General features: G+C 44.6%; 1 protein-coding gene across 5 annotated transcripts in view; it reads right to left on the reverse strand.

The window, feature by feature from the left end:
• The window catches only part of LOC133395806 (multiple epidermal growth factor-like domains protein 11), a 246,997-nt gene that overhangs the window by 136,771 nt on the left and 96,794 nt on the right, over positions 1-13,432 (reverse strand). The gene's annotated exons all lie outside the window — the stretch shown is intronic.

Here is a 13,432-nt window from a genome sequence, read left to right on the forward strand (position 1 = left end):
TTCTATTTATTAATCATTCTTTTGATTGCTGCTCTATATCAGATTTTAAAGAGCAATATCAAGGCTCTAATTTAGTGATCTCACATTGTAGTTTGCGAGTCAAAATTCGCATTCTGCGCTTCAGTAAACCCGAAAAGCAAAACTATGAATCAATTTTACTGCGGAGCTAGTTGTGAAGACGGAAGCATGCAGGGGCGTATGTGACACAACGCGCTGACGTCACCGATGCGTGGACGCGGAAGTGAAGGTATTCCGTTGAAGAGCGGCAACACGGTTGCAAATGCAAGACCGAATTGAGAAGAGAGAGGAAAAAAACAGAAGTGGCGAGAGTGTGGTACCATTTCATAGTGAAATGCAAGGCGAGAATCCGTTTGTTGTAACACGAACATTTCTCCCTGGCGAGCATGACGCCACGTCACATGACCCGAGAGATAGAGGTGAAGTTAACATAACACAAATGGGTGAGTTAAACATTAGTCTTCTTTATTAACATAATGTTAGCCATGCAGGCTGCTGAGTGTCTATTTTAATTATGAGTACCGTCAAATGTGTGGCTTGTTTGTACCCCCCGTGACAAGGACAGTACCTTTATAACGCAACCATAGCGGTACATACAGTGTGCTTTTTGCTCAGTGTAGTCACCGTGTGACATATTACCGTGACCCTGAAGTGCAAAACACAACAGCAAATAACTAAACACAACACCAAATTAAAAAACACAACGACATTAAGCTAGCTGAAAAGGTAGCCACTGGTCGGGCATATGCAGACATTTTAGCCATTATTAACAGTTCTCTCATCACAGGCATTTTTTCCTTCTGCTTTTAAACACGCCATTGTTAATCCACTTTAAAAGAAGTCCTCCCTTGAATCTTCAGTTTTAAGTAATTTTAGACCCATCTCCAAGCGGTCATTTGTATCTAAAATTGTTTTAAAAATTGGCTCAAACCAGCTAATTTCTTTTATGAGCAATAATCTGTTGTTTGAGAAATTTCAATCTGATTTCCGCTCATTACACAGCACTGAGACTGCTTTGGTCAAGGTCTGAAATGATTTGCTAGTTGCAGTCAACACAGCAGTCTTCTATTGTATTACTCCTTGACCTCAGCTCAGCTTTTGACACTGTGGACCATGTTGTCTTGATCAACTGTGTGAAAGATTATGTTGGTATCGGTGATGTGGCTCTAAATTAATGTTGATTTCTTATTTGTCAAATAGGTCCTTCTCTGTCATGATTGGGGACACCTTTTCCTCTACGGCTCCGCTTCTGTGCGGGGTCCCTCAGGGGTCCATCTTGGGCCCCGTTTTATTGACCATTTACATGCTTCCTCTTGGGCAAATCATCCACAAACAAATTTTCATTGTTATGCAGATGATACATTTGAAATCCCTTTGAAATGTGGTTCTACCAACTTTTCACAGATTATATCTTTTCTGGCTGATGTCAAACAGTGGATGTCAAAAAATGTCTTAGTACTTAACAACTCCAAATCAGAAGTGATTATAAACACCCCCATCCACAGCTCTAATAGTATCAATAACCTCTTCACTGGTCTAGGTGCCCTCTCTGCAAATATTTGCAATGAGGCCTAAAACTTAGGTTTAATTTTCGACTACAATTTTTCATCTGACACTCAGGTAACCAAAGTTCTGCAGTCAAGTTTCTCTCACATCAGAAAGCTTACAGACTTGACTACTGCAATGCACTTTACTCTGGCACCAGCAAACGCAATATTCAAAGACTGCAGTTAGTCCAAAATGCTGCTGCCAAGTTTTTAACAGGTACAAAGAGAAGTGACCACATTGCACCAGTCCCTGCTGCCGTTCACCGGTTACCTGTGAGTTCCATACATCCATTAATTTTCTGTACCGCTTATCCTCATTAGGGTGGAGCGGTTAAAGATGTCCTTGATCCAAACGCAGTGCTATCGTCCAACTGCTCTGTGGTAGATCGTACTGTATCTCATTGACTATCTTACAGTAACATTACGAAGTTGTGAGCCTGTGCCACGTTTAAAAAAAAAAAAAAAAGTTTTAACTTTACTGTCCTCGTTGTATATTAAAAAGGAATGCATGTAATTAAGGATTTATGTAGCATAAGTAACAGCGCTTTATATGTAACAATGTTGCATCATAAAGAATATGTTCATTAGTACTAAAGCATTACTAATGAACACATTCTAGTCACACTTAAATTAAGTGTGACTAACTGCTTTCTGGCGGCACAGTGGGCGACTGGTTAGCACATCTGCCTCACAGTTCTGAGGACCGGGTTCACATCCTGGCCCCGCCTGTGTGGAGTTTGCATGTTGTCTCTGTGCCTGTGTGGGTTTTCTCCGGGTACTTTGGTTTCCTTCCACATCCCAAAACCATGCAGGGTAGGTTAATTGAAGACTCTAAATTGCCCGTAGCTATGAATGTGAGTGTGAATGGTTGTTTGTTTATATGTGCCCTGCGATTGGCTGGTGACCAGTTCAGGGTGTACCCGCCTCTCGCCTGGAGATAGCTGGGAAAGGCTCCAGCACGCCCGTAACCCTAGTGAGGATAGGCGGAACGGAAGATGGATGAATAATTGCTTTCCTGATCACCCCTTCAGTGAAAACATTGACACTAAAAATATAATAATAATGCATTACACTTCCATAGAGCCTTTCAATGCACTCTAAGACGCTGTATAATTGCATGCATTATTTACTCACCCTGGTGGTAGTAAGCTACTTGTGTAGCCACAGCTGCCCTGCAAGGGGCAGTCTGATGGAAGCGTGGCTGCCATTCTGCGCCTATGGCCCCTCCGACCACCACCAAACATTCAACCGAATTCATTCATATAACACTGATATGGGCGCCCCATTCCATAGGTATTGGGTCTGTGGTGCCATGACCCCGAGATGCCGTGGTGGCCGTTCCTTATTTTCATTTCTGAAAGGTGCCAACCCTAGTCGCAGTGCCACAAAGATACATAAGGTACAATTCTCAATTATACCTTATTCACAATCAAACTGCTTCTCAAGCAACCGAAGAGTTGATCTCACAATGTTGATCTCACAAAAGATGAGCTATGATCTCAATTGTCTTAAATACACTGCAAGTATCGAGGAACAAGGAGTGTCCATGAAGGAGCTCACAGAAAAGCATCAATAGGCATGGGCCGACAGCAGATTCTGACGGTATGAATGGAGTGAGCAAAAATATTGTTGTATCATGGTATTAACAGTATCATGGTATTAACATTACAGCTCTACAATGTATTCTTTTGGCAGCACGGTGGACGACTGGTTAGCACATCCGCCTCACAGTTTTGAGGATCAATCAGCCTTGCCTGTGTGGAGTTTGCATGTTCTCCTCGTGCCTGCGCCTCGCCCGAAGATATCTGGGATAGGCTCCAGGGCGCCCGCGACCCTTGTGAGGATAAGCGGTTCAGAAAATAGATGGATGAATGTATTCTTTTGAAATGTTTGGGTAAATAACTTTTTTTTCATTGAACACACACCATAGCTACAGTCTTCTTCTTTTCCTTTCGGCCTTTTTAGTTAGTAAATTAGTAAAATCAAAAAGAAAATAAACTATTGATTTTTTTTCTAAATAAAATAAAAATATTTTATTTTGATTTTAATCAAAATAAAATATTTTGTGTGTGGACCATCACCTCTCGACTCTGAGGCAGACATGCTAAACCACCTGCGATGATTATGTGGTCCCTTTACTTTTCCCTTTTTCCTCTCCCTTTTCCCTTTGAGTAAAGTGCTACACATTAATTCACAGTTAATGCATGTGGATGTCATTCCCTATGCTGCTCACATGCTGTGAAATAATAATGGTGGTGTTTCTGCATGGAGAAAGCAATTTTGCTTGTAGTGTAGTTCATTTTAGTGATCCATAGAGGATGAAGTCAAGTGTTATTCATTTTGAGACTAACGTTTGTTGACTGTATGGAAAGATTAGATACGCTTTCAATGATATCAGTCACTAATGTCTATATATGCTTATTGTTTGGTTACAGGTAGACTCCAGGGAATACATCTCCATCCAAAATACATTCAGAAATGTACTTTTTGGCCTTCTTGCAAGCAATTCCATATAGATTAAATGTTGTAAACCAAAACCAGCCTGTTATCACCATTCTTGTGCTTAACTTCATCAAATTGAATCTGGAGTAATAACTGAATTCTGAAAGAGCTGAAAGATAGCTTGTAAACTGCTTAAGTGACTACACATTAAGCAAATTTAGTTTAAAATCTGGAGTGTGAGGGTTTGCTTGTAAAACAATCAAACTTGGTGGTTGAAAGACTGGACAAAGTACTGCATCAGAAAACTCACAGAGTACACACCAAGAACAGAAGTTGCTAGAACACAGCGATGCATCTGGGTGGTTATGTACAGTTGAGCTGTCAATGTGAGATAAGAATAGGAATGTGTGTGAGAGCAAACTAAACCTGATGGGAAGCTGAAAGCAGCTTTATGTTGTTGCACACCTTAACAGGCTTTCCACGACACAGATGAGAAGCTTTGTTGTATGGCAGAAGCTCTTTGGGGGAGCATAAATTAGCATAGCAAGGCAAATGTGCGTTGTGCTTATAAAGGACATTACAGTGTAATCTATCAGAAATCGGACACACCTGACGTTTAACAATTCTTTGGAATTTTGTGGATTATAATGTAACACACATAAGTTTTGTGATGTAAACAGACCCACATTAAAAGCAGTAAAACAGTAAGATTGCTCATTGAAGGCTCTTGCTAGATGGTGGTGCGGTGTTTCCAAATGCGCACGACATACATACAGTGTAATGTATGAACTGCTGCCTTCGCAAGTTAAAATGCTTTCATTGGTTTTATAGATACTCGCTTTCTTTTTACACACTCTGGGCTTCGCTTCCGCAAGTAGATTACCAACTAACAGTCATGAATAATAATACTTTACTAACCAGCAAACAAAGGACCAACTAATATATGTGACCCTCCAGCACAAAACCGATCTGCAGTCGCACGGCTCTGTTTTCGAACTATATCCATCCATCCATCCATTTTCTACCGCTTATCCGGGTCGGGTCGCGGAGGCAGTAGCTTTAGCAGGGACGCCCAGACTTCCCTCTCCCCAGCCACTTCATCCAGCTCTTCCGGAGGGATCCCGAGGCTGTTCCCAGGCCAGCCGAAGGACGTAGTATCTCCAGCGTGTCCTGGGTCGTCCCCGGGGTCTCCTCCCGGTGGGACATGTTCACCAGGGAGGCGTCCGGGAGGCATCCGAATCAGATGCCCCAGCCACCTCATCTGGCTCCTCTCAATGCGGAGGAGCAGCGGCTCTACTCTGAGATCCTCCCGGATGACCGAGCTTCTCACCCTATCTCTAAGGGAGAGCCCGGACACCCTGCGGAGGAAACTCATTTCGGCCGCTTGTATCCGGGATCTCGTTCTTTCGGTCACGACCCACAGGTCATGACCATAGGTGAGGGTAGGGACGAAGATCGACCGGTAAATTGAGAGCTTCGCCTTTCGGCTTAGCTCCTTCTTTACCACAACGGACCGATACAAAGTCCGCATCACTGCAGACGCTGCACCGATCCGTCTGTCGATCTCCCGTTCCATTCTTCCCTCACTCGTGAACAAGACCCCAAGATACTTGAACTCCTCCACTTGGGGCAGGATCTCATCCCCGCCCCGGAGAGGGCATGCCACCCTTTTCCGACTGAGGACCATGGTCTCAGATTTGGAGGTGCTGATTCTCATCCCAGCCGCTTCACACTCGGCTGCGAACTGCTCCAGTGAGAGTTGGAGCTCACGGTTTGATGAAGCCAACAGAACCACATCATCAGCAAAAAGCAGAGATGCAATACTGAGGCCACCAAACCGGACCCCCTCTACACCTTGGCTGCGCCTATAAATTCTGTCCATAAAAGTTATGAACAGAATCGGCGACAAAGGGCAGCCTTGGCGGAGTCCAACCCTCACCGGGAACAAGTCCGACTTACTGCCAGATATGCGGACCAAACTCTGACTCCGGTCGTACAGGGACTGAACAGCCCGTATCAGGGGGTTCGGTACCCCATACTCCTGAAGCACCCTCCACAGGACTCCCCGAGGGACACGGTCGAACGCCTTCTCCAAGTCCACAAAACACATGTAGACTGGTTGGGCGAACTCCCATGCACCCTCGAGGACCCTGCCGAGGGTGTAGAGCTGGTCCACTGTTCCACGGCCAGGACGAAAACCACACTGCTCCTCCTGAATCTGAGATTCGACTTCCCGATGGACCCTCCTCTCCAGCACCCCTGAATAGACCTTACCAGGGAGGCTGAGCAGTGTGATCCCCCTGTAGTTGTAACACACCCTCCGGTCCCCCTTCTTAAAAAGGGGGACCACCACCACAGTCTGCCAATGCAGAGGCACTGTCGATGTTGCAGAGGCGTGTCAACCAGGACAGCCCCACAACTTCCAGAGCCTTTAGGAACTCCAGGCGAATCTCATCCACCCCCGGGGCCCTGTCACCGAGGAGCTTTTTAACTACCTCGGTGACCTCAAACCCAGAGATAGGAGAGCCCGCCTCAGAGAACCCACACTCTGCTTCCTCATGGGAAGGCGTGTCGGTGGAATTGAGGAGGTCTTCGAAGTATTCTCCCCACCGACTCACAACGTCCCGAGTCGAGGTCAGCAGCGCCCCATCCCCACTATACACAGTGTTGGTGGTGCACTGCTTTCCTCTCCTGAGACGTCGGATGGTGGACCAGAATTTCCTCGAAGCCGGAAGTCTTTCTCCATGGCCTCACCGAACTCCTCCCATACCAGAGTTTTTACTTCAGCGACCACCAGAGCTGCATTCCGCTTGGCCAGCCGGTACCCATCAGCTGCCTCAGGAGTCCCACAGGTTGTGGTGATCGGGTAATATTTGGTGAAGATATCCGTTTAAAGATCAGAAGCGCCGTTGCGGCGTTAGCCTAGTAACAAGGATATTTTGTTTACATCAGGAGGGACTGTATTACAACCTCTTGTTGGTTCATACATGTAATGACGGACATTTGAATTAAATCCGCGGCTGCAGAGAGCCCCAAGCTTTCTGTTGATACTAGACATGATGTACATGTTTTGCGCGCTGCAGTAGCCGATTGGTGTCATTGAGCTCTCATCGTTTTCCGACTTTTCTAATAAAGATTTCGCTGTACCCTTTCAATAAAAGCATTTTTTTTTCCATCTGCGAAGTGATGTTTACTTATTTTTCTGGTGTTTGAATCACATCTGAAAATCAATCTTTTTCAGAGTCAATGGTTCATGGGCTCGAGCTCAAAACACAGCCAAGTGACTTCCGATCGCTTTGGTGCTGGAGGGTCACATATTCTCCATGGGGACAAGGTCAGGAAGATCTGGTAAAGATCTCGCTGCGTAATTTGCACATCTCAAACGCGATAAGAAAGACGACTGCCGAGTGATGTGTCTCTCCTTCTATAACTTGACCTGTATCAAATTTAAAATTCATGATCAAGTGAGCTACAGAGAATAAATGAAAATCAAACCTCAGGGTCTGTAACTCCTTCCTGAGAAACGGCAAGGATAAATAGAAAGGTGAGCTACCCATGATCCTTTTTGTTCTAGGGTCATTTCCTGTCATTGGTTGAAATTGCACAGGAACATCTAGCAATCAATTTTCAGAAGTCTACAGAAATTAAGACATAGCCTGTTATTCCTACATAGTCTACATTTGAAACAAACCGACTCCACAACTAAAATTTAAATCAAATACCTAATCCCATCATACTCTCATGAAGATACTCCATGGATTAAGCAGTCTGTGCCTCTGCCTGAATGATCCTAACTATAAATCAGAATGAGAATCATCTTTATTTGCCAAGTATGTCCAAAAACACACAAGGAATTTGTCTTCGGTAGTTGGAGCCGCTCGAGTACGACAACAGACAGCCAATTGACAGAGAACGCTTTTGAGACATAAAGACATTGCCAAAGAGACATAAAGACATTGACATTGTCACTGAGCAGTAAAGGGTTGCTAGTTATCTGGTAATGCCGGTAAATTTTTTATTTTATTTTTGACAATTGTGCAAAAAGATGCAGAGTCCTCTAGCACTTAGAGCAGTTCGAATGACGCATATTGCAATAGTCCGATGCAATGACCATTGTGCAAAGGGCACTGAGACTTCAAGGAGTGTATGCGGTTTAAAGTGACGAGTAGAGCGATAATCTGGGACAATGTTGGTTGTGCAAATGTTGCAGATACTCCTCAATCAGTGTAAAAATGGAGCAGATGCTACTCTGGCATGAGTGGCCAGTATATGCAAATAGTGCAGGGTGGCGAGACAACTACAGTGAGTGCACGAGTAATGTATAATTGGCCCCACAGAAATGTGACAACGAACTCAAGTTAAAAAAATTGCCCAGCATGTTGTAATGGAATTGTAGGTTAGCTGTTTAAGAAATTGATCGCAAGAGGGAAGAAGCTGTTGGAATGTCTGCTAGTTCTAGTTTGCATTGATCAGTAGTGCCTACCTGAGGGAAGGAGCTGGAAGAGCTGGTGACCGGGATGCGGAGGGTCCGAGAGGATTTTGCATGCTCTTGTCTTAGTTCTGGCAGCGTGCAAGTCCTCAATGGTGGGTAGGGGGGTACCGACAATCCTTTCAGCAGTTTTGATTGTCCGTTGCAGTCGGAGTTTGTCCTTTTTTGTAGCTGCATCAAACCAGACTGTGATGGAAGAACACAGGAGTGATTCGATAACCGCTGTGTAGAACTGCCTCAGCAGCTCTCGTGGCAGGCCGTGCTTTCTCAGAAGCCGCAGGAAGTACTTCCTCTGCTGGGCCTTTTTGAGGATGGAGTTGATGTTGGTCGCCCACTTCAGGTCCTGAGAGACTGTAATTCCCAGGAACTTGAAGGTCTCGACGGTTGACACAAGGCAGCAGGACAACGTGAGGGGCAGCTGTGGCGAAGGATGCCTCCTCAAGTCCACGATCATCTCTCCAATCTTGAGCGTGTTCATCTCCAAGTTGTGTCGGCCGCACCACAGCTCCAGCCGCTCCGCTTTCTGTTGATATGCAGACTCATCACCGTCCTTGATGAGGCCGATGACAGTGGTGTCATGTGCAAACTTCAGGAGTTTGACAGTCGGGTGCGTTGAGGTGCAGTCGTTCGTGTAGAGAGAAGAGCACCGGAGAGAGGACACAACCTTGGGGAGCCCCAGTGCTGATGCTGCGTGTGGATGAGGTGGCCTCCCCCAGCCTGACCTGCTGTGTCTTGCTCGTCAGAAAGCTGTAAATCCACTGGCAGATGGAAGGTGAGACGCTGAGCTGGAGAAGCTTGGATGAAAGGAGTTCAGGGATGATGGTGTTGAACGTTGAGCTGAAGTCCACAAACAGGATCCTCGCGTAGGTCCCTGCACTGTCGAGGTGTTCTAGGATGAAGTGCAGTCCCATGTTGACTGCATCATCCGCAGACCTGTTCGCTTGGTAGGCAAACAGCAAGGGGTCCAGCAGGGGACCTGTGACGCTCTTGAGGTGGTCAAGCACGAGACATTCAAAGAACTTCATGACCACAGATGTCAAGGCGACAGGCCTGTAGTCATTTAGACCCGAGATTGCAGGTTTCTTGAGGACTGGAATGATGGTGGAGCGTTTGAAACAGGATGGTACTTTGCACAGTTCCAAAGTGTTCTTTTCAAATCTGCAGTAGAAGGTATTCATGTCGTTGGCTAGTGTGCTATTGTTCTCAGCTTGGGGGGATCGTCGCTTGTAATTAGTCAGCGATTGGAATGCATGCCAGACTGATTTAGAGTCGTTAGCACTAAACTGTTTTTCCAACTTTGCTGCATAGTTCCTCTTTGCAATGTTAATTTCTTTAGTCAGCTGGTTTCTAGTGCGATTATTCAGGGCCCTGTCCCCGCTCTGATATGCGTCCTCCTTAGCTTGGCGAAGCTGTTCAAGTTTAGCAGTGAACCACGGCTTGTTGTTGTTGAATGTGCAAAATGATTTTGTTGGTACACACACATCTTCACAGAAACTGATATAGGATGTAACAGTGTCCATATATTTATCCAGGCTGCCAGCTGAATTTTCAAAGACACTCCAGTCTGTACAGTCTAAGCAGCTTTGAAGTTCCATCTTTGCTTCATTGGTCCACTTTTTCACTGTTTTCACTGGAGGCTTCGCGCATTTAAGTTCTTGCCTGTACGTCGGTATTAAGTGAATTTAGCAGTGATCAGACGATCCCAGGGCTGCACGAGGTATAGCACGGTATGCGTTTTTTAACGTAGTGTAGCAGTGGTCTAAAATGTTATTTTCCCTGGTCGTTGTGCTGCTTCTATTTAGGGAGCTCGTGGTTGAGTTTAGCTTTGTTAAAGTCCCCGAGAATAATATAAATAATATAAAATAATTAAAAAAATTCAATTTCATTGACTTGTTCAGCGAGCGTGAGCAGTGCGGCGTTCGTGTTGAGGCGGAATGTAGACGCCAGCCAGGATGAATGATGCGAACTCACGCGGCGAGTAAAATGGCTTACAGTTCAAAAACAGCGACTCCAAATGTGGGCTGCAGTGTGTGCTGAGCTCCGTGACGTCCGTACACCATTTGTTGTTGATATAGAAGCATATCCCGCCCCCTTTTGTTTCCCCCGATGATTTCATGTCGCGATCTGCTCGATTAATATGGAAGCCGGGAAGCTTGACGGCGCCATCGGGTACAGCGTCGCAAAACCAGGTCTCCGTAAAGCACATGGCGGAGGAACGTCTGAAGTCTTTACTGGTCTTTAACAGAAGATGAAGCTTGTTCATTTTGTTAGGTAGGGAGCGTACATTCGCGAGGTGGATCGACAAGAAGGCCAATCTGTGTCCTCTCTTGCGGAGTTTCACCTGAATGCCGGCTCGCTTCCCTCTGTGGCGCTGTTTCCGCCTCCATACGCTGAAAACCGCGGACGCCGCCCCAGTAAGTAACTCGGGGGAAAAAAATTAGCGGATTTGCGAAAGTTGGTGAAAGAAAGTCCGGAGTAGCCTCCTTGATGGTTAGCAAGTCTCCCCTTGTGTAAGTGAGTCGTGTAATGTCTCCAAAGACGAACGAAAAAAACAAAATAAAAAACAATACTTGAGAGCGCGTTACCGAGGCGACCACACTGGTAGGCGCCATCTTGGTTTAAATCAATTGTTTGTAGTATTTGAAAAGGGATCAGTAATGACCAGTGAGTACATCCGGCTTAAAGAAGGCAAATGGACAAAAGCACACTGTAATCTGACCCTTTTATCCAAGTTGAGGCTAGGCATTTTTGGATTACATGAAATATTGTCTCAAAAATCATTCGAAGTCAGGAAAACACACAGAAAAATAAACCCACAACCTTAAACTTTCAGTCGACATTTATTTTAATGTGCAAGGACTTTGATGCGAAAAATGCTTAATGCGGTAAAAAAGAACGTTGGCGTGTCAGAAGAAGAAATCACTGGCACGTGCCAAAATCTCTGTTGACAAAGCTACCATACATAAAAAAAGTAAACAAGAACGGGTTTCATGGGAGAACACCAAGGAGGAAGCCGTTGCTGTCTAGAAAACATTGCTACATGTTTGTGGTTTGCTAAAGAGCCTTTGGATGTTCCTTAGCACTACTGGCAAAATATTCCATGGACAGATGAAACCAAAGTTGAATTGTTTGGGAGGAACACACAACCCCATGGGTGGAGAAAAAAATAGCACAGCACACCAACATCAAAACCTTATCCCAACTGTGAAGCATGGTGAAGGGAGCATCATGGTATGGGCGTGCTTGTTCCCTCAGGGCCTGGACTGCTTGGTCAATGGAAACATGTTCCACAAATTTATCAAGATATTTTGCAGAAGAACTTCAGGCCATCTGTCCAACCGTTGAAGCTCAAAAGAGTATTGGTGTTGCAACAGGACAATGATCCAAAGCAAAGAAGCAAATCAACAACAAAATGGCTTCAGAAGAAAAAAAATAGGTTTTCTGGAGTGGCCCAGTCGAAGCCCTGACCTCAACGTGATTGAGATCCTGTGACATGACCTCAAGAGAGCTAATCACACTCAGGAATCTTGCTGAACTGCAACAGTTTTGTCAAGAGGAATGGTCCCAAATTCATCCTGATCATTCTGCAAGTCTGATCTGCAACTATAGGAAATGTTTGGTTGAGGTTATTGCTTCCAAACGAGGGTTACCCAATTATTAAATCCAAGGGTTCATTTAATTTTTCCTCCCTGCCCTGTGAATGTATACATTATTTTCAATAAAAGTATGAAAACATACCTGTATAATTGTTTGTGTGTTATTAGTTTAAGCAGACCTCTGTTTATTTATGCTTGTGATTTAGGCTTGTTCACACTGCGGCTCAATTGTGATTTTTTTTGTTTTTGTTTTTGTGCCCAGTGTGACATATATCTCAATGTTTCATGTTCACTGCCAGCCTTCCCAGTTAACATGGATATTTGACTTCTAAAGCTGTCAATGGCAGTAAATGCGTAGTAAAATTCCGATTTTTTTCATATCTGACCCAGGCCTCTTTTATATGTGGATATAAACGGGATACGTATCCAATGCGGATACAATATGGACACTCGCGTCGCACTCATCCGACCTATAAGTCATCAAAAGGTAAAGAATGTCACAACTGTTCGACAAAACAGACACGCCACAAAAGCAACGGCGGGCAAAGGAGCAGAAAACAGTGGTGAAAAGAACATGCTTTAGAACTGATCAAAATGAGAAAATATTGGCTCCGGTTGCAAAAAAAATCTTCAAATTGCCACAAATGCGTTTATGTTTCTTTTGGAGTAATGGCTCCTTCCTGGCAGAGTGACCTTTCAGCCCATGTTGAGACAGTACTTGTTTTAATGTGGATAATGACACACTCTTACCAGCTACAATCAGCATCTTCACAAGGTCTTTTGCTTTTGTTCTTGGGTTAATATGCACATTTCGGACCAAAGCACATTCATCTCTATGACACTGATAATGATTATGCCTGGACCCTTGGTATTTACACTTGCGTATATTGGTTTGAACAAGATGAACGTGGCACCTTCAGCCATCTAGAATTTGCATCCAAGGAAGAACCACACTTGCGCAAGTCCACACTTCGCTTCCTGAATATATTGGCTGATTTCTTTTGACTTTCGCATGAAGTTACACAAAGAAGCAGTGCGTTTCAGGTTTGGCTGGTTCAAATACATCCACAGGTGTGTCTAATTAACTCAAATGTAGCCAAAAAAACCTATCAGAAGGTTCCAAAGAACTGAAATCCTAAAACAGGAAAACTTTAATTTCATTTCATGTTAGACAATTTTTTGTCTTGAGTTTGTTGTCACATTTCTGTCGGGCCAATTATACATTACTCGTGCACTCACTGTAGCAGTCTCACCACGCTGCACTATTTGCATATCTGTTGTTGACCAATACTGGCCACTCATGCCAGAGTAGCATCTGCTCCATTTGCACACTGACTGAC

The sequence above is a fragment of the Phycodurus eques genome, chromosome 2, assembly GCF_024500275.1.
Source record: "Phycodurus eques isolate BA_2022a chromosome 2, UOR_Pequ_1.1, whole genome shotgun sequence".
Classification (NCBI taxonomy): Eukaryota; Metazoa; Chordata; class Actinopteri; order Syngnathiformes; family Syngnathidae; genus Phycodurus; species Phycodurus eques.